Below are 5,666 nucleotides of genomic sequence, written 5' to 3' on the forward strand. Positions count from 1 at the left end.
ATATGCAGTTGTCCTGCCAATTTTCTCTGTGATACGCTAACCAGACTTTGAGTTAAAGCCATTTGAAATATGCTTTTTTTTTGCTCTTCAAGGGGCCACTACTGGGTCCCTGGAGGTGTAAGGGCAGTACAACATACACAGATCTATTCTCCTCATCACGGACAACAAACTTTGAGTCACATTTAAATATCAGAGTATTTTGTCTTTTCTATTCTAACGTCATGCTTGTGTATAGGTTTTGATATTGTAAGACCATCTGATGAAATACAGAAATATTTGAAAGAAATGTTGTAAAATAATAATTATTAAGTTTTCTTTTATTTTATGGATAAACACTAATAAATATAATGGATGAACCTGCAACAACTTGCCATTATCCACTTTCCAGAGTAAACAAAAACTATTTATATTATTTACACTTCATTATTACTATTAAATATAGGACCATGCACCATTAAGTAAAATAACAAGAGACATTGTCACAATTTCATCTACACCCTCTTCACGTACCTGGCATCGAAAATGTGCATGCTTTAATTTTTATTGCAGTAGTAGATGTACCAGAATGATCAACATGGATCATGTTCAGTTAAGCTTGAAGTGTTTGTAATCCTTCCATTTATTTCACTGAAAACTGACATACTTGTCACAGCATGCAAGTATATACAACTTTTTGGACCATTGTACCAAATATAATATAACCAGATAAAAAATGTTTACTTCTCAAGTAAAAATATTCTTGGTAATTAATTAGATAACCTAAATAAACTGGTTGGATGTGTATTTACTGTACCAAACACCATACACAATACTCACCATACTTTATCACTCAACACTTTATTGGAGGATACAGTATACAGTTGATAAAGTAGAATAAAGTCAAATTAGATTCAAGATAAATAAAAATGGGTTTTAAAAAACACATTAACATCATATTAATCCATTCACAGCTGCTGAAGCCACACAAATGAGTGCCACATAATCCCATCCAGTCAACTATGATACAGAAAACAGATTTGATATAGTGTTGGAAAATAATGATTCATTATTACAACTAGACTGGTTTCTGTCTCTTCCCTCTATCATGTTCATGTTCTTCTTCTTCTAAACAGTTCGCCCAGTTGTACCCTACAGTATAATCAATGTACAGATGATGTGATCACTGATGTTGTGTAGCCTTTTCTCAACCAGAGGAAGAAGTCGTATAATCCGGCGTTCTCCAGTCCTGGTCTAAAAGTAAAACAACAAACACAATTCAGATTAAGTTTAATGTACAGTCAGGTTAACCTATGTTCTTCAGTAAACTCTCCACCTCAAAATGGGCAGAAATGCCAATTCCTGATTTAAATTTACAAAGCAGCAGTCAGTACATAAAATAATATACACATTGAAGCATTATGTATAATATTTCAGCCCATAATATTAGCCAAGTACTGAACAAAAACTAATTTACCCATATCAACAGCAACTTTTTAAACAGTAGATCTTTTAGAAAGAACTAACCAGATATTTCAAAGAACATTTGCTATTTGATTCCTAATATGTCCCAACTCATTATCTTCTAAAGCTACCCAGAACCATCCATGGTCTACAAAACAATGGAGAAATACATGGAGTTTATAATAACTAAATGCTTTTTCCCACACTTGTCTACTTTTATCTAAGACAAAAAGACGGTGCAGTTTTTAAGAACTGAAGGCCAAAAGTGTAATAATAATTGTATCAAAAAGGGAAAACAAATATTTACCATTTTAAATAAATCCAAGATACAGAACCTCATTCGCTTATTTTAGGAGTTATTAAAATATTTAGACATGAATAATGGTACGTATTTTATCAGAGTAGAAAGAATGATCACTGTTGAAATGAATAGTCCTTTGAGAGATCAACATCAAATTTTGTACTACATATTACAGCATTGCTTCAATACAAGACATACCAATGGACTTGCGCACTTTTCTGTCTTCTTCGGGCACAAGATGTCCATCTTCCTTCCTCACCCTAAACAAAGGACTTATTTTCTTAGCTTGCTTCGATATAAGGTCTGGTCTTTCTTCTCTTCTGTAAAACAAGAAAGTATCATTTACTCTGTGCAAATACTATTGTTTTTAAAACATATAAATTAAGACAGTTAAAAGTATGTAATAGCAAGCTATATCATAAGAATTTGTTTGAAAATGTAGATAACTCACTTGATTTTGTGATCACATAAATTATTTACATGCAAACGGGACGTTATAAACAGTGCAAGTGATCTGATTAAGAAAAAATAATGGAATATCTGATGTCATGTGACCGAAGTGGCTTTTTGAGGCTTTTGCATCTGAACTCTTCATATACAAATACAGCTCTGGAAAAAAAATTAAGAGACCACTTAACATTTAGAAATCCATGTTAAGTGGTCTCTTCATTTTTTTCAGAGCTATATGTACGAGAATCATACGAATTTGACAACTTGTTAAATCTTGTGAATTATTAAGACTTCGGGAATATGTTCTTACTGATTGAGATATGGGATTTGTAAGAATAAGTAACAACAAATGCTAAATAATGTTTGATAAAGGGTTCAAACCAACACATACATACCATTACAAATATTTGCTGTTGCAGCTTTTGGTTTTCTCCGTTACTTCTCCACAAACAAGAATGGGTTGACTGAGTCCGAGAGGCCCTTTTGGTCTTTTCAGGTAAAAAAAAAAAAAAGAAAGAGAGAAAAAAGTCATAATATATAATATATAGCATTATAAAGTATACTATTTAAATAACAATATTTGGATTTTACATTAAAATGCATTTAAAGCATGGTAATTGTTGTGGCTACTGTTTATTTACAACAAATATCACATTAAAAATATCAATTGTTGTGGTTACTGTTTATTTACAACAAATATCACATTAAAACTACCAATACTGTGGTAAACGCATGACAAGTGTTTTTTTTTTTTTTTTAATTTTTTTATTGTGCTTCTACTACAAATGCCACGTTGGAACTACACTAGTAATTATTATTAAATATTAACAAATGTTTAAAGGTCTATAGCACGTCACGTGACAGTGTTTAATCACCCTATTAGCAAGGTGTGTTTATTTAGAAAGCAAAGAAATGCAAAGCCTCAGTGGAGATGATGACAGATACAATGCAGTGACTGAACATGATCGATAACGACAAGCAGAAAATACTTTATATCAAATATTAGGACATAATATGTATGACTACTCACCAACATGTGGCACACGTGATCTGATGCCAAACATCGCGATGTGTTCTGAATTAGACTTCTTCAGCGCGATTTCATACCGATAGAATTGCCGTCTAATGTTGACGCCAAAGGTTTCCCACTGAAAGCAATTGGGTTCCCAGTTCGTCCATCGCGTGACGCCGAGGGGTCTACCTGTGGCGTCTTCAGTGTGACGCCGGGGCGCGCGCGGCGCGCGGCGCGGATAGAGACGGTGATTGCTTTTGGGTCTTTTCTTCACACAATTCAATCGTTTGGCCTCGGAATAGTTGGACTTTTTCAATAAAGTGTGCCTGTTGTCTGTTACAGTCTGTGTTTTATATCATATAATACGCAAATGGGTAGGTTTAGGGCGGGGTGGGGTTTGACTGCTGTTTCAAACGTGTATCATAGCGTAAATAAATGTAAATACAATTGTGCTGGCTGATTAAATTGAGAATCACACTCCAACATGTCATAATGTATAAATTATAACCCAATATATTCCATCATAACGATAACATTCACATGCCCAACACGTCTGTTTATGACGTCCTAGGTTTCTCATTGAAATCAGTGGATTACCCAGTACGTCGAAAAATGGCGATTTAGGGGTACCCTGTGCGTCAACAGCTGACGTCAGGGTCCCTTGACCGTTCGGCAACATTTGACGAGTAGGGGTGAGACTGTGTTGTGCCAGCAGGTGTGCAGCACATTTTTAAGGGGACAGAAAGCTTGAGGAGGATGGATCTTTTTAAATGGATGCAGTGTGAGCTGGAATGACGCATGCTTGTTCTTTTCTCTGTCAATGTTTGTGGGGACTAGACGTGCTCTTCTCAGCAGAATTATTTGTTCAGCCTAATAAAAGTTTTTATTGGTATGAGATACGACTGATGACTGGTGCAAACTTGCAAAACATCACAAATTCTGCAACTGAGCACGAATAATGAACTATCTGAGCACTAATGCACACTCACACTCAAAACATTGATTTTTCTTAAAGGGATAGCTCACCAAATATGTAAACTCAACCTGGTCTCACAGAATTCTGTGAAATGAACACGGACCCTTAACTCAAAAATCTGTGGTAGTTTCACTTAATCGCAGAAAATTCCGTGATGAGTCCACGGAAGTGATGCCTATGTAATTCAATGACAGGCAGCATCCGTGGTCCACACACGGATTACCGACACACATTTCATTATTTGCTTTTTTAAAAGTAGACATGATTTTATGAATGTTTATAGCCTACTTTTATATTTCGGGGCCACTAACTCCACTCCTACCCTAAACCTACCCACTTATCAACAATATAAAACACATAACAGGCTAATAAATGTACAGTCCCAGTTATTTATTGCAAAAACGGACCAGAAACAGTATAGAAGTATTAACTCATGTTGCATTCCAAGTCTTCTGAAGTCATACGATATCGTCATTTGAAGAACAGAGTTGATCTTAATGTTTTAGTCGTTGAAATGATGATCGCGCCTCTTTGTGAACAGAACACACACGCACTGTCGCACACGTTAATATTTCTGATTCAATTGATACACAAAAGTTTAGAATGACACGATCCGTCACAACACACACGAGAGCCAATGGCATTTTACAATCATAGCTGACGTAATGACACAATCGGTCACGAGACACACAACGCTCATGTCAAAGACATGACGTTTCTTCTGGCGGCAATATTTGAAATGTATTAATATTCGGCGGATGGACTCGATGTTTTCTTCACAGAAATCAGTCTTTGGCCTCGGAACACTTGGAATATTTGTACTTTCTGAGTAAATTGTGCCTGCAGTATCTGTGTTTCTGCCTGTTATATCCTGTTTTTTTATAATACACAAATGGGTAGGTTTAGGGAAAGGATTGAGTTAGGTGTTCAAAACGTGTCTGAATAAAAAGAAAATAAATGTAAATAAATTATGCTGACTGAATCAAACTGACGAATATAAGGTGTTGGAACAGGGAATCCGTGTGTGGACCACGGATGCTGGCTGTCATTGACTTACATAGGCATCACTTCCGTGGACCATCACAGAATTGTTGGCGATTCCGTGAAACTACCACGGATTTTTTGAGTTAAGGGTCCGTGTTGATTTCACAGAAATCTGTGAGATCAGGTTATGTAAACTCTGTCATTGTTTTCTCCAAACCTCGTATGGAACAAAATTAGGATATTAAGCAGCACGTCCAAGCTGCTCTCTGCTATATAATAAAAGTGGATGGAGAATAGAAATTCATGGACGAAAGCATCTCTGCTAGGCAACTATTCATTTAACGGAAATATGAATAAACAGTACATGGCTGAGCAGTTTAATTCGCTTAGACTGATGGCTGCCACACATTAGGTTTTTACGTCTCTTGAGAGCCTAAAACCATTTGAGGATGATGGGGAGAAAATATGTGTCTGCAAGTGCTCATTCCAAAGATGTAGTCCCA

At 35.8% G+C, this 5,666-nt stretch overlaps 1 long non-coding RNA gene across 2 annotated transcripts; it reads right to left on the reverse strand.

The window, feature by feature from the left end:
* Positions 1–1,111: 1,111 nt before the first annotated feature.
* LOC137092337 (uncharacterized) lies at positions 1,112–3,673 on the reverse strand. 2 transcript variants are annotated; one of them, XR_010908220.1, is made up of 4 exons: positions 3,222–3,673; positions 2,587–2,679; positions 1,940–2,061; positions 1,112–1,230 (listed from the first exon to the last, which is right to left on the reverse strand). It is a non-coding gene; the product is annotated as an uncharacterized lncRNA (long non-coding RNA). The 2 variants fall into 2 exon arrangements; XR_010908219.1 differs by lacking the exon at positions 3,222–3,673 and having other exon boundaries at positions 2,587–3,178.
* Positions 3,674–5,666: the final 1,993 nt, after the last annotated feature.

Source organism: Pseudorasbora parva, chromosome 11 (genome assembly GCF_024679245.1).
Source record: "Pseudorasbora parva isolate DD20220531a chromosome 11, ASM2467924v1, whole genome shotgun sequence".
Classification (NCBI taxonomy): domain Eukaryota; kingdom Metazoa; phylum Chordata; class Actinopteri; order Cypriniformes; family Gobionidae; genus Pseudorasbora; species Pseudorasbora parva.